Genomic DNA, 24,733 nt, shown 5'->3' with positions numbered 1-24,733 from the left:
TGCTGCAGCTGGAGCAATTGTGGATGATTTTATTTTTTATTTTGGTCCCGATCCTATAGAAGCACTGATTTCTCTACTAGCAGTCGCAATTAATGAAGATGAGTCCGAGAGAATACCTTTTCAAACTTTTAGCTACCGTTAACAAATGTTCAAGGCCAACACCAAGCTAACTGAGTCTTTTTGAATATGTTAGCTAGCATTCGCAAACGCATTCCCTTGTTGATAGCGCCGCAGTTTTGCCTTTGTATTGAGCTGATGAAACGAACACTGTCTAAGTGAGAAGAAAATGTATCAATGTTAATTCCTGATAGTTGATGGTTGAAAATACAATCTACACAGGACTTTCTAATCAGCAGGTTTGCATGGGCGGGAGTTTCGGCTTTCCATGGTGACATCTACATGCGGTAAATTGGTTAGAAAACCAATAACAAAGTGACTTCCAAACTTCTCTGCCAATAACAGTTTGTTTTCAGTTTTCCCCTCCCAACTCAGACCAATCCCAGACTGTCCTAGACCAATCCCAGACAGTCCTAGCAAAATCTTGCTTGAGAATTAGTTTTTCTATTACAGTAAGTTACTTAATTGTTACCCAGAAATGATTTGATATTGAAATAGAAGCAGGTGCACTGGGCCTTTAAAATAAGGGACAGGGCTGTTGTTTTTTACCTTAACCACTTTACCTTTACCCCTAGACATGAAATAAATAATAATATTCATATATGACTTTGTCAAGGCAACAAAGAAACTAGGGATTACAATGTTAGCAACAATTTGGATACATTTTGGGATTAAGTGGGTAAAAAACGTCCTAGAAGTCAGAGGATGCACAGAGGGTCAAAATGATTAATTCTGGCACTTTACCAAGTCTTTATTCATATATAATTAAATGATGTATTATAGGACCATTTAGATGTAGGATAACCAACAACAGAGTGGACGTGGTCTCAGTAAACAAAGCTTGTCTCAAATGATGAGAGAACCTTGAAATGGGAACTCTATGTCCTCATATCTTATTTCGACATTGAGTTATAAGCCATCAAACACACTCTGTCCACTTGTGACAATGAGCCATTGTGGGGTTGGTTGTCACAACGTTTGCTAAAAGCTTATTCATTTTGTAACAGGAAATGAAGCAATATTTTATTTATTTTTATTTTACCTTTATTTAACTAGGCAAGTCAGTTAAGAACAAATTCTTATTTTCAATGACGGCCTAGGAACAGTGGGTTAACTGCCTGTTCAGGGGCAGAACGACAGATTTGTACCTTGTCAGCTCAGGGATTTAGAACTTGCAACCTTCCGGTTACAAGTCCACCGCTCTAACCACTAGGCTACCCTGCCGCCCCACATAGCATACAGAGTCTTAGAAATAGAGAACCTTTTTTGATTGAATGATATTCCTAACAAAATTCTGCATTTATGCCTTGATAATAACATATTACATTTTCAAAAATATGTGTGAGAGGTAGACAACGAAGGGAGCTCTTTATAGCACAAGTACAAAAGAGCTTGGGATTTATTGTATACCGGCAGTGGCAATGTCCCCAAACAATATGGTTACAATGGGTTGGATTATGACAAGGACATTTCCATGTGAATGGCCCCATGAGCACTATCATAGAAGCACATCAAACTTGGTGACAAATGAAAGCTAAGAGTCTACGCTATATGCTTGAGAAATTAAAGCATATATACATCAAATCAAATGTATTTATATAGCCCTTCTTACATCAGCTGATATGTCAAAGTGCTGTACGGAAACCCAGCCTAAAACCCTAACCAGCAAGCAATGCAGGTGTAGAAGCACGGGGGCTAGGAAAAACTCCCTAGAAAGGTCAAAACCTAGGAAGAAAGTCCTCTTCTGGCTGTGCCGGGTGGAGATTATAACAGAACATGGCCAAGATGTTAAAATGTTCATAAATTACCAGCAAGGTCAAATAATAATAATCACAGTAGTTGTTGAGGGTGCAGCAAGTCAGTTGGCTTTTCATAGCCGATCATTAAGAGTATCTCTACCGCTCCTGCTGTCTCTAGAGAGTTGAAAACAGCAGGTCTGGAACAGGTAGCACGTCCGGTGAACAGGTCAGGTTTCCATAGCCGCAGGCAGAACAGTTGAAACTGGAGCAGCAGCACGGCTAGGTGGACTGGGGACAGCAAGGAGGCATCATGCCAGTTAGTCCTGAGGCATGGTCCTAGGTCTCAGGTCCTCCGAGAGAGAGAAAGAGAGAGAGCATAGTTAAATTCACACAGGACACCGGATAGGACAGGAGAAGTACTCCAGATATAACAAACTGACCCTTGCCCCCCGACACATAAACTACTACAGCATAAATACTGGAGATATACATTTTTTAACCATTTTCCAAAAATGTTGAATACACAAAGGCTTTGATTTCTGGTCAAACAGATGGAAGAGAAGTCTTAGAAAACAGTACAGTATAGTTCAGTACAGTATAATTTAGTACAGTAGAGCACACAGTGACATTTACTGTACTGTACTTTACTGTTCTGAACTATACTCTACTGTACTGTGCTTTTCTGTATTCTACTGTACTGTAGTGAACTCTACTCTACTCTGCCGTGCTCTACTGTGCTGTACTGTGATGTCCAAACCTATGAAAAATAGTCGTCTTTGATTCGTACAGATTTGGTCCGGTCCAGGCCAACCAAATTTGGTCTTGTTTGTTGTTAGAATAATAGCCAGTATGTAGAATAATACCCATATGTGTACTTATTCAGGATACATCACCATGAAGAGAATGACATTCATAATTATGCATTTCTGTATAATAGTACAGATGAGGGACCAATGATGTCATTCTGTTACCATTGTTCTGCTACATCATTTGTGGAAATGCCCTAAAAAATTATATAATGGAGTTGTAAAAAATATGCTAGCTACCACATGGCTTGGCCTTGGCACTCAAAAATAGCTTTGACATGTAGCTCTCCATCTCCTCTTAAGTATATTTAAAATCAAATACTTTTAGACTTTTATTCAAGTAATTTTTTACTGGTTGACTTTCACTTACACTTGAGTCATTTTCTATTAAGGTATCTTTACTTTTACTCAAGAATGACAATTCGATACTTTTTCCACCACTGCGTACACAGACAATGAGGCTAAAGTGGAGGGGATCAAATGCCTCAATTTCCATGGTGTGCACATCAATGACGACCTGAAATGGTCCCTTCAAGTGAAGAAGGCGCAACAGCGTGTTCACCCCGATATTATTTAAGGAGGAGACAGTAAAGGTGCATCAAAGCTTGGACCAAGAGGCTGATAAATAGCTTCTATCTCCAGGCCATCAGACTGTTAAACAGTCAGCCTCCACCCAGTACCCTGCACTGAACCTTAATCACTGTTACTAGCCAGCTACCACCTAGTACTCTACCTTGCACCTTAGAGATTGCTTTGCCCTACATACATAGTCACTTAACACTGGTCTCTTTAATTATGTTTTCATACAGTTTTACCCACTGTATATGTACAGTGCCTTCGTAAAGTATTCATACCCTTTGACCTTTTTTTCCGCATTTTGTTAGGTTACAGCCTTATTTTAAAATGGATTACATTGTTTTTCCCCTTCATCAATCTACACACAATACCCCATAACGACAAAGCAAAAACCGGTTCGATTTTTTTTTGCTGATTTAATAAACTTACATATGACATTTACATAAGTATTCATACTATTTACTCAGTACTTTGTTGAAGCACCTTTGACAGAGATTACAGCCTCGAGTCTTCTTGGGTATGACGCTACAGTGCCTTGCGAAAGTATTCGGCCCCCTTGAACTTTGCGACCTTTTGCCACATTTCAGGCTTCAAACATAAAGATATAAAACTGTATTTTTTTGTGAAGAATCAACAACAAGTGGGACACAATCATGAAGTGGAACGACATTTATTGGATATTTCAAACTTTTTTAACAAATCAAAAACTGAAAATTGGGCGTGCAAAATTATTCAGCCCCTTTACTTTCAGTGCAGCAAACTCTCTCCAGAAGTTCAGTGAAGATCTCTGAATGATCCAATGTTGACCTAAATGACTAATGATGATAAATACAATCCACCTGTGTGTAATCAAGTCTCCGTATAAATGCACCTGCACTGTGATAGTCTCAGAGGTCCGTTAAAAGCGCAGAGAGCATCATGAAGAACAAGGAACACACCAGGCAGGTCCGAGATACTGTTGTGAAGAAGTTGAAAGCCGGATTTGGATACAAAAATATTTCCCAAGCTTTAAACATCCCAAGGAGCACTGTGCAAGCGATAATATTGAAATGGAAGGAGTATCAGACCACTGCAAATCTACCAAGACCTGGCCGTCCCTCTAAACTTTCAGCTCATACAAGGAGAAGACTGATCAGAGATGCAGCCAAGAGGCCCATGATCACTCTGGATGAACTGCAGAGATCTACAGCTGAGGTGGGAGACTCTGTCCATAGGACAACAATCAGTCGTATATTGCACAAATCTGGCCTTTATGGAAGAGTGGCAAGAAGAAAGCCATTTCTTAAAGATATCCATAAAAAGTGTCATTTAAAGTTTGCCACAAGCCACCTGGGAGACACACCAAACATGTGGAAGAAGGTGCTCTGGTCAGATGAACTTTTTGGCAACAATGCAAAATGTTATGTTTGGCGTAAAAGCAACACAGCTGAACACACCATCCCCACTGTCAAACATGGTGGTGGCAGCATCATGGTTTGGGCCTGCTTTTCTTCAGCAGGGACAGGGAAGATGGTTAAAATTGATGGGAAGATGGATGGAGCCAAATACAGGACCATTCTGGAAGAAAACCTGATGGAGTCTGCAAAAGACCTGAGACTGGGATGGAGATTTGTCTTCCAACAAGACAATGATCCAAAACATAAAGCAAAATCTACAATGGAATGGTTAAAAAATAAACATATCCAGGTGTTAGAATGGCCAAGTCAAAGTCCAGACCTGAATCCAATAGAGAATCTGTGGAAAGAACTGAAAACTGCTGTTCACAACTGCTCTCCATCCAACCTCACTGAGCTCGAGCTGTTTTGCAAGGAGGAATGGGAAAAAATGTCAGTCTCTCGATGTGCAAAACTGATAGAGACATACCCCAAGCGACTTACAGCTGTAATTGCAGCAAAAGGTGGCGCTACAAAGTATTAACTTAAGGGGGCTGAATAATTTTGCACGCCCAATTTTTCAGTTTTTGATTTGTTAAAAAAGTTTGAAATATCCAATAAATGTCGTTCCACTTCATGATTGTGTCCCACTTGTTGTTGATTCTTCACAAAAAAATACAGTTTTACATCTTTATGTTTGAAGCCTGAAATGTGGCAAAAGGTCGCAAAGTTCAAGGGGGCCGAATACTTTCGCAAGGCACTGTACAAGCTTGGCTGTAATGCAAAAAAGGCTGTAACGTACATTTTTGGGGGAAAAGGTCAAGGGGTCTGAACTTTCCGAAGGCACTGTATATACTGTATTCTAGTCAAGGCTCATCCTATATAAATATCCTACTGCTGTACAAACCTTTCCTTTTCATACACTGTCCATACTGTCTATGCACACCATTATATACACTGGGTGTACAAACACCTGCTCTTTCCATGACATAGACTGACCAGCAGAATCCAGATGAAAGCTATGATCCCTTATTGATGTATGCACGTCAATCAGTGTAGATGAAGGGGAAGAGACAGGTTACTGTGGGGGGATCTTGGAGGGTTCACGTCTCCGTTTTTTGGGGGGGACATGTGGGAGATCTGTTGACGTGCCCCTGAGCAGGGCGTTGACGCTGGATGTTTCTGTGTGTTGCTCTGAATGGGAGTCTGTTGGATGACTGGTGTAGTTGTTGAGTGGCTTCACTGCAAGTATATTGTATGTTTTGGATATTCAATTAAAAAAAATAGAAAAATGTAAAAGAAAGGTATTTATTTGTATTTATATTTATTATGGATGCCCATTAGCAGCTGGTAAGGGTCCAGCAAAATTAAGGCAGTTTATACCATTTTAAAACATAACAAAACATTGTGCCCTCAGGCCCCTACTATGTTGATAGTGTTGCCTCATTCCATCTCAACCATACAATTTTTCAAGTCCTCATCAATCCAAGGGGATTTAACAGTTTTTACAGTCATTTTATTAATGGGTGAGTGCTTATTAGTAACTGGCATAAGTAGTTTCATAAATGCGTCAAGTTCAGCATCAGGTTGCTCCTCATTACACACCACAGACCAGCAAATATTACATCATTAGATCATCAATGTATGAATCACTACAAAAGTTATTGTATGACCTCTTATACACTATAGACCTAGCCTTTGGAACTTTGGTTTTCCTAGATATGGCTATTACATTGTGATCACTATATCCTATGGATTTGGATACTGCTTTAAAGCAAATATCTGCAGCGTCAGTAAAAATGTGATCAATACATGTTGATGATTGTGGGAAGTATTGGAGTCAACATGGGCCAGCATCCCTGTGGATCGCGTTTGACACCTTGTCGAGTCCATGCCCTGACAAATTTAGGCTGAGGGCAAAAGGGACCCAACTCAATATTAGGAAGGTGTTTTTAATGTTTTGTACACTCAGTGTATATATTTATATTCCGCACTGATACGGTATTTCTTCATTTCTTAATTTTTACTTTTTGGCTTTATGTGCGTACACACACACACAAAGGCACAGACAGAGACACACACACAGAGCTAGTAGACCACTTTAGGTGATATGCTGAGGCCATTTTATATTGATGCGTTGGGTTGTGGTGGGGTAAGTAGTGTGTGTGTTTGTTTTTGTCTGCATGTGTCTGCGTTTGTGTGTGAGTGACAGCTGGCAGAACCGGCTGGCAGAGCTGTTTGCTGACTCCGGTGCCCGGACCTTCCCACAGCGTCCGGGCGGCGATGCTCGCCAACCAAAAAACGTTGCTTTTTGATCAGAGCTGCTCTGATCCCGGGGACAGAGAGAGAGATGGAGAGAGGAAAAGAATGAGTGAGCCAGGAGAGAACGAGTGCCAGCTCCGTCTCCAGCGTCCAACGCACATCCTCCTATCCCCTTCCCCCTCATCCTCCTCCAAAGGCCTACCAACAGCTGGTGAGGCTCCCCAAACCAGAGAAAGAAGCCAATGATTGGGTGGACTGAGGGTCCACAGTTTGCCCTGATGCCTGTGAAAGGCTTTCCTTCTTCTCTCTCTCCCAGCTGCCACTGGTGTCTCCGGTCTCATTTTTTGTTGAGTAAATAAATAAAGTCACTCAACCTGTTGAACGTTAAGTGGATGGCCGTATAAAACATATCTTCACGAGAGGGCCATAAACAGTACTTGGTAACGCCTAATGCTGTTAAAAATCTCTGCTTTTTCTATTTATTTAATATTCATCAATGATTTGTGTGAACTTTTTGCAGTAGTATGCACTGCGAGAGTAAGTAGTGCATCCCCAGCTAGCACATTTTGTTCTTTGGAAGTTGTGGGAATGTACATTTTTGGTTTCCCATTAGTTTTGGGAATGAAGCCATAAGTTTCCTGACCGATAAAACTGAAGGTTTTTCAAACATTCTGAGAACAGAACAAAATTTCACCTGTTCTGGGAACGTTCTGTGAATTTTTAGGTTGCAGGGAGGTTCTGAGACCATTTTACTATGGCTCACTGAAAGTTTTCCTTTGAATTTTTCTTAACATTCTGAGAACGGAAATTCTAGGTTATTTGAATGTAATTTAAAAAAATTCTGGGAACATGTTTTAATACCACTGCTATCTTCGTGTGGGTTAACTGTTTTGAACTCCAAGCACAGATACAGTGCCTTCAGAGAGTATTCACACCTCTTGACTTTTTCAAAATGTAACAACATTTTGTAACAACACAACAGTGTTACAGTCCGCATTTAAAATGGATTAGATTGAGATTGTGTGTCACCGATCTAAACACAAAACCCCCATACTGTCAAAGTGGAATTGTTTTTTGGGAATATTTAAAAATGAATGAAAAGTGTGAACTTGGAAGGTCTTGAATCAATAAGTATTCAAACCTTTGGTTATGGCAAACCTAAATAAGTTCAAGAATAAAAATGTGCTTAACAAGTCACATAATAAGAGTGCAATTGTGTTAAGCATGATTTTTAAATGACTACCCTATCTATGTACCCCACACATACAATTATCTGTAAGTTCCCTAAGTCGAACAGTGATTCAACCACAAAGACCATGGAGGTTTTGCCAAAGGAGCAGCTATTCTTCCTGGGGTCCAGCCAAATTAAGGCAGTTTATACAATTTTAAAACATTACAATACATTCACAGGTTTCACACCACACTATGTGCCCTCAGGCCCCTACTCCACCACTAACACATAAATATGTGTGTGTGTGTGTGTGTGTGTGTGTGGCAATGTTTGTGTTGCTTCACAGTCCCCGCTGTTCCATAATGTATTTTTTTCATCTGTAATCTTAATTACATTTTACTGCTTGCGTAAGTTACTTGATGTGGAATAGAGTTCCATGTAGTCATGGTTCTATGTAGTACTGTGTGCCTCCATAGTCTGTTCTGGACTTGGGGACTGTGAAGAGACGTCTTGTGGGGTATGCATGGGTGTCCGAGCTGTGTGCCTGTAGTTTAGACAGACAGCTCGGTGCATTCAACATGCATTCAACACTCATAAATAAAAGTAGTGATGAAGTGAATCTCTCCTCCACTTTCAGCCAGGAGAGATTGACATGCATATTATTAATATTAGCTAACTGTGTACAACCAAGGGCCAGCTGTGATGCCCTGTTCTGAGCCAATTGCAATTTTCAAAAAGCCAATTGCAAAAAGTCATTTTTTGTTGCACCTGACAACACGACGGGACAGGAGTCAAGGTGAGACAAAACTAGGGTCTGTAGGACCTGCCTTGTTGATAATGTTAAGAAGGCAGAGCATCGCTTAATTATATAGTCTTCTCCCCATCTTACCTACTACTGCATCAATATGTTTTGACCATGACAATTTACAATCTAGTGTTACTCATAGCAGTTTAGTCATGCTCAGTTTCCACATGATTTATTACAAGATTTAGTTGAGGTTTAGGGATTAGTGAGTGTTTTAGAAATATTTAGGGCTAACTTATTCCTTGTTACCCACTCTGAAACTAACTGCAGCTCTTTGTTGAGTGTTGCAGTCATTTCAGTCGCTGTATTAGCTGACGTGTATAGTGTTGAGTCATCTGCATACATAGACACTCTGGCTTTACTCAGTCAGTGGCATGCTGTTAGTAAAAATTGAAAAAAGCAAAGGGGCTAAACAGCTACCCTGGGAAATTCCTGATTCTAACAGGATTATATTTGATAGGCTTCCATGAAAGAACACCCTCTGCGTTCTGTTAGACATTATAGCAGGGGGTGTAAAGCCATAACACAAGTTTTTCCAGCAGCAGACTATGATCAATAATGTCAAAAGCTGCACTGAAGTCTAACAAGACAGCCCCCACAATCATTTTATCATCAATTTCTCTCAGCCATTCATCAGTCATTTGTGTAAGTGCTGTGCTTGTTGAGTGTCTTTCCCTATAAGCATGCTGAAATTCTGTTGTCAATTTGTTTACTGTAAAATAGTATTGTATCTGGTCAAACACAATTTTTTCCAGAGGTTTACGAAGGGTTGGTAACAGGCTGATTGGTCGTCTATTTGAGCTGGTAAAGGGGACTTTACTATTCTTGGGTAGCGGAATGACTTTAGCTTCTCTACATAAGAGTATGGCATTACCCGTATGGTTGATGAGGATCTCCATATTGCAAATGTATGGTCCCTTACTAGATGTCCGCGAGTGTTAATAAAATAGGCCAACAGACTCAGGTCTTGCCCCAGGGCCGGATCTTCTGGGAAGTCATTAAATAAAGTATCTCGGACATTTGGTTTCCGTTTCATAAATGTTTTTACTTTTTATAAGTTTTCCGTTGTTCTGGAAAATTCCAACAGACTGCTTATTGCAAGTTGACAAAACATCACCAAAGTGAAATGGCCATTTCTCCTAAATCGAAATTACTTTGAAAACGAAACTCATTGTAAACTGGTTTGACCAATTTTGCGTTTAGCCCAGAAACAAGATGGCGTCGAGGACTAAACATTTTTTGAGTTAAAACCTCTTGATACTACCCATCCCGGGTCCGGGAGCGTAATCATCAACTGACACTAATTAGCATAACGAAACAGACATAACTATTACTAGAAAATATTCCTATTCATGAAATCACAAGTGAAATATATTGAAACACAGCTTAGCCTTTTGTTAATAATCCTGTCATCTCAGATTTTGAAAATATGCTTTACAGCCAAAGCAAGACAAGCATTTGTGTAAGATTATCGATAGCCCAAAGTATAGTATAGCATTATGACTAGCTAGCAGCAGGCAACCTGGTCACGAAAATCAGAAAAGCAATCAAATTAAATTGTTTACCTTTGATGAGCTTCGGGTGTTTTCACTCACGAGACTCCCGAGACTCTCACTAAAACGCAGAAAAATATTCAAAATTAGATCCATAATATCGACAGAAACATGGCAAACGTTTATAATCAATCCTCAAGGTGTTTTTCAAATATCTATTCGATAATATATCAACCGGAACTGGTGGCTTCTTAGTAGGATAGAGAGAAACAATGGCCGCATTTGTCCTTTATGCACAAAACACTCTGAGAGCCACCAGCTGACCACTGACGCAATGTTGTCGCTCACGCTCATTTTTCAAAATAAAAGCCTGAAACTATGTCTTGTGACACTAGACACATTAGAGAAGCCATAGAAAAAGGAATCTGGTTGATATCCCTTTCACTGCTCAGTAGGGATGCATAGGAATGCAGAGGTTTCTAAATAAGAGTTACTTCCTGATTGGATTTTTCTCAGGCTTTCGCCTGCAATATCAGTTCTGTTATACTCACAGACAATATTTTTACAGTTTTGGAAACGTTAGAGTGTTTTCTATCTATAATTATATGCATATTCTATTATCTGTTCCTGAAAAATAGCCCGTTTACTTGGGGAATGTTATTTTTCAAAAATGAAAATAGTGCCCCCTAGTTTCAAGAGGTCTTAATGGGTGCGTGCTTATTAGTAACTGGAATAAGTAGTTTCAGAAATGGGTCAAGTGCAGCGTCTGGTTGCTCCTCATCACACACCACAGACCAGCATACAGTGCCTTGCGAAAGTATTCGGCCCCCTTGAACTTTGCGACCTTTTGCCACATTTCAGGCTTCAAACATAAAGATATAAAACTGTATTCTTTTGTGAAGAATCAACAACAAGTGGAACGACATTTATTGGATATTTCAAACTTTTTTAACAAATCAAAAACTGAAAAATTGGGCATGCAAAATTATTCAGCCCCCTTAAGTTAATACTTTGTAACGCCACCTTTTGCTGCGATTACAGCTGTAAGTCGCTTGGGGTATGTCTCTATCAGTTTTGCACATCGAGAGACTGACATTTTTTCCCATTCCTCCTTGCAAAACAGCTCGAGCTCAGTGAGGTTGGATGGAGAGCATTTGTGAACAGCAGTTTTCAGTTCTTTCCACAGATTCTCGATTGGATTCAGGTCTGGACTTTGACTTGGCCATTCTAACACCTGGATATGTTTATTTTTGAACCATTCCATTGTAGATTTTGCTTTATGTTTTGGATCATTGTCTTGTTGGAAGACAAATCTCCGTCCCAGTCTCAGGTCTTTTGCAGACTCCATCAGGTTTTCTTCCAGAATGGTCCTGTATTTGGCTCCATCCATCTTCCCATCAATTTTAACCATCTTCCCTGTCCCTGCTGAAGAAAAGCAGGCCCAAACCATGATGCTGCCACCACCATGTTTGACAGTGGGGATGGTGTGAACAGCTGTGTTGCTTTCACGCCAAACATAACGTTTTGCATTGTTGCCAAAAAGTTCAATTTTGGTTTCATCTGACCAGAGCACCTTCTTCCACATGTTTGGTGTGTCTCCCAAGTGGCTTGTGGCAAACTTTAAACAACACTTTTTATGGATATCTTTAAGAAATGGCTTTCTTCTTGCCACTCTTCCATAAAGGCCAGATTTGTGCAATATACGACTGATTGTTGTCCTATGGACAGAGTCTCCCACCTCAGCTGTAGATCTCTGCAGTTCATCCAGAGTGATCATGGGCCTCTTGGCCGCATCTCTGATCAGTCTTCTCCTTGTATGAGCTGAAAGTTTAGAGGGACGGCCAGGTCTTGGTAGATTTGCAGTGGTCTGATACTCCTTCCATTTCAATATTATCGCTTGCACAGTGCTCCTTGGGATGTTTAAAGCTTGGGAAATCTTTTTGTATCCAAATCCGGCTTTAAACTTCTTCACAACAGTATCTCGGACCTGCCTGGTGTGTTCCTTGTTCTTCATGATGCTCTCTGCGCTTTTAACAGACCTCTGAGACTATCACAGTGCAGGTGCATTTATACGGAGACTTGATTACACACAGGTGGATTGCATTTATCATCATTAGTCATTTAGGTCAACATTGGATCATTCAGAGATCCTCACTGAACTTCTGGAGAGAGTTTGCTGCACTGAAAGTAAAGGGGCTGAATAATTTTGCACGCCCAATTTTTCAGTTTTTGATTTGTTAAAAAAGTTTGAAATATCCAATAAATGTCGTTCCACTTCATGATTGTGTCCCACTTGTTGTTGATTCTTCACAAAAAAATACAGTTTTATATCTTTATGTTTGAAGCCTGAAATGTGGCAAAAGGTTGCAAAGTTCAATGGGGCCGAATACTTTCGCAAGGCACTGTATATTCTTTACATCAACAACATATGACTCAAGACAAAACTTATTTTATGACCTCTTATACACTATATTAGGCACAGCCTTTGGAATTTTGGTTTTCCTAGGTATGGCTATTATATTGTGCTCACTATATCCTATGGTTTTGGATACTGCTTTAAAAATTTCTGCAGCGTTTGTAAAAATGTGTTCAATACATGTTGATGATTAACTTATTTACGATCATTGGGACGCTAGCGTGCCACCTCGACAACATCCGGGGCAATTGCAGACGGAAAATTCCAAAATCAAAAGTAGTATTATTCATAAAAATATAAGTGTTATACACCATTCTTTAGCTTAGAATCTTGGTAATTGTCTGAAGACAGCGCATCACCCACCTGCATTAACATGAATTCATAACCTGCACAGTTGTCACAACTCCAAAATAGCGATAAAATAAATCACTTACATTTGAAGATCTTCACCTTTTTGCAATCCAAAGGGAACCAGTTTCCCAATGAATGGACGTTTTGTTCGAAAAAGTCAGTTTAGTTGGAGCGCTTCATTCAATAATCTACCGGTTTCCCGTCGTTCAAAATGCGTACAAAATGAATCCCAATATACTTCGTCCAAACGAGCCAAACAACGTTCCTAATCAATCCTCAGGTACCTTAATATGTAAAAGAAATGATACAATTTAAGACGGAAAATAGTATGTTCATTCCCGGAGATAAATATCCAAGTGCGCGCCCTCACCGAAGCACACCAAACATTTTTTAACCAAGCAGAGGCATAACAAAAGTCAGAAATAGCGATCACATAAATGACTTACCTTTGAAGATCTTCATCTGTTTGCAATCCAAAGGGTCCCAGTTACACAATGAATGGTAATTTTGTTCGATAAAGTCCTTCTTTATATCCCAAAAATGTCAGTTTATATGGCGCGTTTGATTCAGAAATACACCTGTTCCAAATCGCCCAAAATGCTTACAAAGGAATCTAAAAAGTCCAAACAATTCAAACAATGTTTCTAATCCAACCTACGGTACCCTAACATGTAAATAATCGATACAATTTAGAACGGAATAAACTGTGTTCAATACTGGAGAAAAAGAACAAGGAGCGCGTACTCATTCACGAGCGCCAAAAGTCTTTCTGAGGGATACTTCGAAAGAATACAAATGCTTCTTCATTTTTCAAAAAACAACCATGAACCAATTCCTAAAGACTGTTGACATCTAGTGGAAGCCATAGGAACTGCAATCTGGGTCCAGTCTGGGTCCTATTAGACTTTCCCATAGAAAAGCATTGAAAAGTCAATGACCTCAAAACTTAATTTTCCTGGATGGATTGTTCTCTGGGTTTTGCCTGCCAAATCAGTTCTGTTACACTCACAGACATTATTTTAACAATTTTAGAAACATTAGAGTGTTTTCTATACAAAACTAGGCCTGAGTAACAGGCAGTTTACTTTGGGCACTTCAGTTATTCAAACTTCTGAATACTGCCCCCTAGCCTTAAAAAGTTAATTCCTCTGTTATTTGGTAGGTTGACTGGCAACCTGATCCAGGTTGCAGGCACTGATTACAGGAACTGGTTACAGTTTGAAGTTTTTTTTCCTGAGTGGGTAGCTTGATGATAGCCTGTCAATATTTAAATCACCCAGAAAATATACTTCTCTGTTGATATCACATACATTATCAAGCATTTCACACATATTGTCCAGATACTGATTGTTAGCACTTCGTGGTCTGTAGCAGCTTCCCACAAGAATGGTCTTTAGGTGAGGCAGATGAACCTGTAGCCATATTACTTCAACAGTATTTAACATTAGATTGTCCCTAACCCTAACCCTAACCCTAAGATTTACAGGAATGTGGTTCTGAATATATGAGTTTCAGAGATAGTCAGAATATGAAAGTCAGCTGTTACAAGCAAATTATTGACTTCATGGACCTTGTTTCTTAGGCTACATATGGTTAATATGGACTATTTGTTGCACTTTTCTACGTTGCTTGATTGTTTTTAATGCTTTACTGGGAAGCTTATCAGAAGTAGACTTACTCATATTATTTACATTGGTCTTCCTACTATTGCACACCGCCTCAATGCTAACAATGTAACTCTGGTTTATAGGCTCAAGATTACTGCTTACAATAGCTGTAGGATAAACAGATATATTTGGTGCAATTAGGGGTACATAAATTTAATTACTTACATTGTGTTTGCCAATGCCCCTAAGATCATGTATATTTGATGCAGCATTATGACGACTCATTGTCACAATGGTAAGGATTAACTGAGCTGGTCGTGGATCATTTACCAGTCATTGTTTCAACGCAGTCTTGAAATGGGTGGACAGAGTCCAGAAGCCAAGATGATTTGGATGGACTCCATCATTCCTGTAGAGTATCTTCTGATTCCAGAAGGTGTCAAAGTTATCAATGAAAGTGACTCCAGCAGAGCTAGCTGGTCTTTTGCATCTCTCCTATACGTAATCTGGCAGGATCCCGGGACAGATGGCAGCACTCACAGCAATTTAGCCCAACAGAGCCGCAGGATTCAACATTTTAAAAAGTAAATAAAAACACGGTCAGCTTTAAAACCAAGGTCTTTAGTTCAGGTTTCAGGTCCCTTTTTCAGGGACATGTCTTTCAAAGATAATTCGCAAAAATCTAAATAGCTTCACAGATCTTCATTGTAAAGTGTTTAAACACTGTTTCCCATGCTTGAACATGCACCTGTGGAACGGTCGTTAAGATACTAAAAGATTACAGACGGTAGGCAAATAAGGTCACAGTTATGAAAACTTAGGACACTAAAGAGGCCTTTCTACTGACTCTGAAAAGACAAAATAAAGATGCCCAGGGTCCCTGCTCACCTGCGTGAACGTGCCTCAGGCATGCTGCAAGGAGGCATGTGTACTGCATGTGTGGCCAGGGCAATAAATTGCAATGTCCGTACTTTGAGACACCGAAGACAGCGCTATAGGGAGACAGGATGGACAGCTGATCATCCTAGCAGTGGCTGACCACGTGTAACAACACCTGCACAGGATCGGTACATCCGAACATCACACCTGCGGAACAGGTACAGAATGGCAACAACAACTGCCCGAGTTACACCAGGAATGCAAAATCCCTCCATCAGTGCTGTCCGCAATAGGCTGAGAGAGGCTGGACTGAGGGCTTGTAGGCCTGTTGTAAGGCAGGACCTTACCAGACATCACCGGCAACAACGTCGCCTATGGGCACAAACCCACCATCGCTGGACCAGACAGGACTGGCAAAAAGTGCCCTTCACTGACGAGTCACGGTTTTGTCTCACCCGGGGTGATGGTCGGATTTACGTTTATCGTTGAAGGAATGAGCTTTCCACCGAGGCCTGTACTCTGGAGCGGGATCAATATGGAGGTGGAGGGTCCATCATGGTCTGGGGCGGTGCATCACAGCATCATCGGACTGAGCTTGTTGTCATTGCAGGCAATCTCAACCCTGTGAGTTACAGGGAAGACATCCTCCTCCCTCATGTGGTACCCTTCCTGCAGGCTCATCCTGACATGGTCCTCCAGCATGACAATGCCACCAGCCATACTGCTCGTTATGTGCGTGATTTCCTGCAAGACAGGAATGTTAGTGTTCCGCCATGGCAAGCGAATACCCCGAATTTCAATCCCATTGTTGGATTGGAGGTTGAGGGCTAGGGCCATTCCCCACAGAAATGTCCGGGATCTTGCAAGTGCCTAACATCTCACAGCAAGACCTGGCAAATCTGGTACAGTCAATGAGGAGGAGATACACTGGAGTACTTAATGCAGCTGGTGACCACACCAGATACTGACTGTTACTTTTGATTTTCATCCCCTCTTTGTTCAGGGACACATTATTCCATTTCTGTTAGTCACATGTCTGTGGAGCTTGTTCAGTTTTTCTCAGTTGTTGAATCTCGTTATGTTCATACAAATATTTATACATGTTAAGTTTGCTGAAAATAAACGCAGTTTTAAACACAGTGAGTGGACGTTTCTTTTTTGCTGAGTTTATAATAGAGTCAATATAGCCGCATACAAACATTCTCTTTTTTGTTTTCTTGAGTAGGGCCGCTCCAAAATGCAGTTATTTCAGCCTAGCTCAGTGATTTCTGTGGTGGTGGGGTAAGCCAGCAGAAAAAATGTAGCATTGCACCGTGTTTGGCTCAGTGTTCTGTCACTCAATTGGACACTACATCATCACATCACTGCAAAGGCTAAGGGTAGACTTGGAGAGAAGCTAAAGTCATTCCGCTACCCAAGAATAGTAAAGCCCCCTTTACCAGCTCAAATAGACGACCAATCAGCCTGTTACCAACCCTTAGTAAACGTCTGGGGAAAATTATGTTTGACCAGATACAATGCTATTTTACAGTAAACAAATTGACAACAGAATATCAGCATGCTTATATGGAAGGACACTCAACAAGCACAGCACTTACACAATTTACTGATGAATGGCTGTGAGTAATTGATGATAAAATGATTGTGGGGTCTGTCTTGTTAGACTTCAGTGCAGCTTTTGACATTATTGATCATAGTCTGCTGCTGGAAAAACTTGTGTTATGGCTTTACACACCCTGCTATAATGTGGATTAAGAGTTACTTGTCTAACAGAACACATAGGGTGTTCTTTAATGGAAGCCTATCAAATATAATCCTGTTAGAATCAGGAATTCCCCAGGGTAGCTGTTTAGCCCCCTTGCTTTTTTCAGTTTTTACTAACGACATGCCAATGACTGAGTAAATCCAGTGTCTATGTATGCGATGACTCAACACTATACATGTCAGCTTCTACAGCAACTGAAATGACTGCAACACTCAACAAAGAGCTGCAGTTAGTTTCAGAGTGGGTGGCAAGGAATAAGTTAACCCTAAATATTTCTAAAACTAAAAGTTTGGTATTTGAAACAGAACACTCACTAAACTGACTGGAACGAATCGCAAAAATCCCTGAAGCTGGAGACTTATATTTCCCTCACTAACTTTAAACATCAGTTATCTAAACAGCTAACCGATCGCTGCAGCTGTACATTGCCCATCTGTAAAAACCCCATCCAATCTACCTACCTCATCCCCATATTGTTTTAATGGACTTTTCTGCTCTTTTGCACACCAGTATTTGTACTTGCACATAATCATCTGCTCATCTATCACTCCAGTGATAATTTGCTGAATTGTAACTACTTCGCTACTATGGTCTATTTATTGCCTTACCTCCTCACGCCATTTGTGCACACTGTATATAGACTTTATTTTTTTCTATTGTGTTGACTGTACACTTGTTTGTTCCATATGAAACTCTGTGTTTTTGTTTGCGTCGCTCTGCTTTGCTTTATCTTGGCCAGGTCGCAGTTGTAAATGAGAACTTGTTCTCAACTAGCTTACCTGGTTAAATGAAGGTGAAATAAATTATTTATTTATTTTTAAAAACTAAACCTCAACTAAATTTTAGAATAAATAATGTGGAAATTGGGCAAGTTGAGATGACTAAACTGCATGGAGCAACACTAGATTGTAAACTGTCATGGTCAAAACATATTGATGCAGTAGTAGCTAAGATGGGGAGAAGTCTGTCTACAATAAAGTGATGCTCTGTCTTCTTTCTTAACACTATCAACAAGGCAGGTCCTACAGGCCCTAGTTTATTCACAACAGATATATCAGCTATGTGGTCAGGTGCCACAAAAAAGGGAATTTGAAAGTGGAGGAGAGATTGACTTCACTACTTTTATTTATGAGAGGTAATTGACATGTTGAATGCACTGAGCTGTCTGTCTAAACTACGGGCACACAGCTCGGATACCCATGCATTCCACACAATACATGCCATAAGAGGTCTCTTTACAGTCCCCAAGTCAAGAAGAGACTATGGGAGGCATAGAGCCATGACTACATGGAACTCTATTCCACATCAAGTAACTGACGCAAGCAGTAAAATTATATTTAAAAAACAGATTATAAAAACACCTTCTGGAACAGCTAGGACTGTGAAGCAACACAAACATTGGCGCACACACACACACACACACACACACACACACACACACACACACACACACTATACATACACATGGATTTAGTACTGTAGATATGTAGTAGTGGTGGAGTAGGGTTCTGAGGGCACACAGTGTGTTGTGAAATCTGTGAATGTATTGTAATGTTTTAAATTGTATAAACGGGCTTAATTTTGCTTAACCCCAAGAAGAGTAGCTGCTGCTTTGGCATAAATCATGTTATACAATGCCTTGCAAAAGTATTAATCCCCTGTCACGTTTGTTGTATGGAGGAGATGAATACATATTTTTTAATGAAGATGAAGAACACTTAACAAACTACACAAAAACAACAAACTGAACGTGAAGCTATATAGTACTAGTGCAGACAGTTAACTAGACATAGACAATGACCCACAAAATAACCCAAGGAATATGGCTGCCTAAATATGGTTCCCCATCAGAGACAACGATAAACAGCTGCCTCTAATTGAGAACTATTCTAGGCAACCATGGACGTATAGGTTAACACTAACCTGTCTCTCGACGGTCTAATCCCAGCTCACGTTCCCTATTAGTGGGTGAACAATCCAACGCTTGGTGAATTCTGCTTCACAATGATAGGAAGAGCCTAGACTAGTGAAAACCCATAGACTTAAAAAAAAACACAGACAATTCAAAAACACATTTTTCACCCTGACCTAACCAAAATAATAAAGAAAACAAAGCAAACTAAGGTCATGGCGTGGCATCCCCCTTGCCATTTTTACTATTTTGTTTCATTACAACCTGTAATTTAAATAGATTTTTATTTGGATATCATGCAAAGGACATACACAAAATAGTCAACAACAAAATATCACAAAATTACAATCTGAAAAGTGGTGTGTGCGCATGTACTGTATTCACCCCCTTTTCTTTGAAGCCCCTAAATAAGATCTGGTGCTACCAATTACCTTCAGAAGTCACATAATTAATTAAATAAAGTAATCCTGTGTACAATCTAAGTGTGACCTGTCACATGATCTCAGTATATATACACCTGTTCAGAAAGGCCCCAGAGTCTGCAACACCGCTAAGCAAGGGGCACCACCAAGCAAGCACCACCATGAAGACCAAGGAGCTCTCCAGACAGGTCAGGGACAAAGTTGTGGAGGAGTACAGATAAGGGTCGGGTTATTAAAAAATATCCGAAACTTCAAACATCCTACTGAGCACCATTAAATCCATTATTAAAAAATGGAAAGAATATGGCGCCTCAATAAACCTGCCAAGACAGAGCCGCCCACCAAAACTCACAGACCAGGCAAGAAGGGCATTAATCAGAGAGGCAACAAAGAGACCAAAGATAACCATGAAGGAGCTGCAAAGCTCCACAGCGGAGAATGGAGTATCTGTCCATAGGACCACTTTATGCCGTACAATCCACAGAGCTGGGCTTTACAGAAGTGTGGCCATAAAAAAGCCATTGCTTAAATAAAAAAATAAGCAAACACGTTTGGTGTTTGGCAGAAGGCATGTGGGAGACTCCGCAAACATATGGATGAAGGTACTCTGGTCAGATGAGACTAAAATTTAGCTTTTTGGCCATCAAGTAAAACGCTATGTCTGGCACAAACCCAACAACTCTCATCTCCCCCCGAGAATACCATGTTTTTCATTGGCAGGGACTGGGAAAAAGGTTCAGAATTGAATGAATGATGGATGGCGCTAAATACAGGGATATTCTTGAGGGAAACCTGGTTCAGTCTTCTTGTGATTTGAGACTGGGACAGAGGTTCACCTTCCAGCAGAACAATGACCCAAAGCATACTGCTAAAGCAACACTCGAGTGGTTTAAGGGGAAACATTTAAATGCCTTGGAATGGCCTAATCAAAGCCCATACCTAAATTCAATTGAGAATCTGTAGCATGACTTAAAGATTACTGTACACCAGCGAACCCATCCAACTTGAAGGAGCTGGAGCCGTTTTGCCTTAAAGAATGGGCAAAAATCCCAGTGGCTAGATGTGCCAAGCTTATAGAGACATACCCCAAGAGACTTGCATCTATAATTCCTGCAAAAGGTGGCTCTAACAAAGTATTGACTTTGGGGGATGGAATAGTTATGCACGCTCAATTTTTCATTTTTTTTTGTGTTATTTCTTGTTTGTTTCACAAGAACAAATATTTAGCATATTCAAGGTGGTAGGCATGTTGTGTAAATCAAATGATACATTCGTCCAAAAAATCAATTTTAATTCCAGGTTGTAAGGCAACAAAATAGAAAAAATGCATGTACAGTATCTTTGAATGGACTGCTCTTGTCAACATCATACTTTCAAAATCTTAGCTAGCAGTCATCGTCATGAATCAAGTCAACAATATACTGGCAAATCCTTTTCAATCTTTGTCATATAAAAATAATTAAATGAGAGAAATTATAGATAAAACTTATCGGTGCTCATCGGCCATTTGACATTACACAACAAGTTGGAAATCGCAAATTCAACAATGAGGTGATTCCAAAAATGTATTGTATGCTGCTGCATAAATTATGTAATATGCCAGGGAGATATGTATACTGTAACTAAGAAAGTGTATGTTGTGTAGTAAGATGTTAATAACCCATGTGCCTCACCCCAGTAATTTGGTCCCTTTTTAAATTCACCTCCTGTTCTGACTTGATGGTGCACATGTATTCTTTAGCCTGTTTTAGAGAAATGTAATCATTGAATATTGTAAGAGCTTTCATTGTCTGCTTATATGCCCTTGTTATTTATCCTACAGTTCTGACTTGGTTTACAGGGAGAATACTGTAAGAACGGCCCATGATCTGAATTCTGTCGCTATTCATTTCAAAAGTGTTGAACAAATAGTTATATTGACAACGTCCATCCTAGCTTGCTTATTAATGTCTTAACCGATATTACAGATGGCCTCTTATTCGCTTGTCGTTCCCTTTTGCCATAGTTTGTACATCTGTCACATGTGTTCCCTCTCTGGCCTCTGGGTCACCAGGCGCACACCTGTCACCATCGTTACGCGCACCTGTGCATCATCAGACTCACCTGGACTACATCACCTCCCTGATTACCTTCCCTATATTTGTCACTCCCTTTGGTTCCTTTCCCAGGCGTTATTGTTTCTGTTACTGTGTCATATCCGTGCGTTGTTCGTGTTTCATATTTTGTATTATGTTGTGTTTATTTATTAAAACACTCACTCCCTGAACTTGCTTCCTGACTCAGTGCACATCGTTACAACAAATAAATTGTCAGTAGAAACCACGTTTTTTTTAACAAGTCAGATTTATCAGCTATGTTTTAAAAAAGGCAGTATATGAGGCTGAATTAACTGTCTCGCTGCCAGACAAGGCTCTGCTGATAGCCAGGTGTAGCAATGGTAAGTTGTTGGGACTGCTGTTGGGACTTTGCTGTTGGGACAGCTTTATGTAGGCCCTAACAGTTTGTGGCACCGTTTGTCACCGAAATAGTGCAATTAATGTATTGTTTAGTGTTGTGTTGTGGCTTTGCTGGCATGCATACTTTTTTGGTTTGTTTGCCACACCAAGATTTACATGCCACAATCGTCACTGAATAGGAGATAACTGAGGATGGATCTGTAATATTTGTGTTGTGGAGAAAATTACCAGGCAGGAGACGGGAGTACAGTTTAGTGCTGTTTAATAAAAAATACCTTGTACCTTACAGCAACTGGGCCAATGGTGTGCATGTCCTCTTCCTATTAGATGTTGTAACATAACACTGCTGTAATACATTACTGCTTAGTAACAGCATAGTAACTAATATAGACAGCTATGGATCAGCAATACTACACTCCTCCCCCATAGCTTTTAACTCCCAGAGAACAAGATAAATACATTAGGGAAATACTAATGCAATATCTGAACAAGGCATTCTTAAACATTTAAACATCAACTACTGGGTTGAAGTAGACTTTTCAGAGCCTAGCACAAATCCAGGAGATTATTCTGCCCTATGGTGGGAAGATTACACATTTTGCTACGCACATGTGCTGTATGAGCCTTAGACCTGTAAGTTTCCAATGTCTGTTTCTCTCATGTATGAAGAAGCCAGTGTTTTTCCTCTCTTGTTTTTGAGCAACTTGGTCACGCGGCCAAAGACAAAGGGCCGCCTGAGAGTGATCAGTTTTTGGTCCATCCTGTTATTTTCATATCTTTCAAGGGCACAGCTGTGTGGGGATATGAAGAGAAAAGAGGCTAGCTTGAGCAGCAGCAACAAATCTATCAGCAGAAAGGAGTAATAAAACGGCCGTTATGTTTGTACACTATGTTCCCATCATGATCTCACACAACTGCTAAACTGCCATGTAGACAAAGGTTATAAAGGCTGAAAGTGATTGAGTTATTGTTATCCGCTCCAGAATTGCAATTCTTATAATAAAAAGTAGGTTTTGAAAAATCTAAAGTCTCTCTTCCTTTCTGGCTAGTATATCCCATGACAAATCTTGGCGATGAGGATGAGATGACTAACTCTGCTTGCTGATTGTTCTCAGGGAACCCAAGGTTATCTGCGCAGGGGCCATGTTAGCCATGGCTCAGGGAGCCCACTCCACTCAAAGGAACAGAAAGCAGGGAGCGTCAGTGGACGGATACGCCATCCCGAACAGACAAAATCAATTAAGGGTGAGATTGATTTTCTTTCAAATATAGACAATCCTGTCTTGGAAACAGGTTGTCCACATTATGTTTTTGTTGAAGCAAAGACACCCCTAGTTAAAAACTCTATTGTAGCAGATTTATTTCTGATAGGGGAAGATCTAGAATCTTTCATTAGGAACAGAGATATCTTTAATTAAAGGAGAAATTCTGGGACGAGTTGCCCTGTTGGAGCAGGGTAGGGTTCTCTGTTGAAGAAGAGAAGCGGCCATAGGATGATATGACATGGTTTAGTAATGTAAGGTGTAGATGTACGAGCTATGTGTTCCCAGGGCACAATCCTGAGGTGGAAGTTCAAAAAGATTCAGAGGTTAGCATATAATTTTAGAAGGTTGCAATTTGACCAATGGAGCCATAGGGGAATTGGATATACTTTGGAAATAATTGGTTATATGTGTAAAACAATTACAAGAAGTTGCATGCATAGGGGGAAATACTGTACGGGTACAAAATCCTAAATTACATAAAGAAATAAAATATTTTGATGGAGAATATATTTTTGTTTTTGAGTGTGTGTGTGTACAGTCGTGGCCAAGTTTTGAGAATGACACAAATATTAATGTTCAAAGTTTGCTGCTTCAGTGCCTTTAGATATTTTTGTCAGATGTTACTATGGAATACTGAAGTATAATTACAAGCATTTCATATGTGTCAAAGGCTTTTATTTACAATTACATGAAGTTCATGCAAAGAGTCAATATTTCCAGTTTTAACCATTATTTTTTAAGACCTCTGCAATCCGCTCTGGCATGCTGTCAATTAACTTCTGGGCCACATCCTGACTGATGGCAGCCCATTCTTGCATAATCAATGCTTGGAGTTTGTCAGAGTTTGTGGGTTTTTGTTTGCCCACCTGCCTCTTGAGGATTGACCACAAGTTCTCAATGGGATTCAGGGCTGTGGAGTTCCCTGGCCATGGACCCAAAATATTGATGTTTTGTTCCCTGAGCCACTTACTTATCACTTTTGCCTTATGGCAAGGTGCTACAACATGCTGGAAAAGGCATTGTTCGTCACCAAACTGTTCCTGGATGGTTGGGAGAAGTTGCTCTCGGAGGATGTGTTGGTACTATTCTTTATTCATGGCTGTGTTCTTAGGCAAAATTGTGAGTGAGCCCACTGAGAAGAAATGGCTGAGAAGAAACCCAACACATGAATGGTCGCAGGATGCTTTACTATTGGCATGATCAGGACTGATGGTAGAGCTCACCTTGTCTTCTCCGGACAAGCTTTTTTACGGATGCCCCAAACAATCGGAAATGGGATTCATCAGAGAAAATGACTTTACCCCAGTCCTCAGCAGTC

The 24,733-nt window shown here is 40.2% G+C and overlaps 1 long non-coding RNA gene across 2 annotated transcripts in view; it reads right to left on the bottom strand.

Moving 5' to 3' along the window:
• Nucleotides 1–844: 844 nt before the first annotated feature.
• LOC149985140 (uncharacterized) overlaps nt 845–24,733 on the bottom strand; it is a 69,007-nt gene continuing 45,118 nt past the window's right edge. For both annotated transcript variants that reach the window (XR_016487071.1, XR_016487069.1), the window contains 2 exons: nt 10,415–10,463; nt 845–2,206 (listed from right to left, as the gene is read on the bottom strand). This is a non-coding gene — a long non-coding RNA (uncharacterized LOC149985140). The remainder of the gene's footprint in view (nt 2,207–10,414; nt 10,464–24,733) is intronic.

The sequence above is a fragment of the Oncorhynchus mykiss genome, chromosome 2, assembly GCF_057628025.1.
Source record: "Oncorhynchus mykiss isolate SJ-2025 chromosome 2, ASM5762802v1, whole genome shotgun sequence".
NCBI classification, from domain to species: domain Eukaryota; kingdom Metazoa; phylum Chordata; class Actinopteri; order Salmoniformes; family Salmonidae; genus Oncorhynchus; species Oncorhynchus mykiss.
Note: the sequence above shows the minus strand (reverse complement) of the source record. Positions and strands in the feature narration are given on the sequence as shown.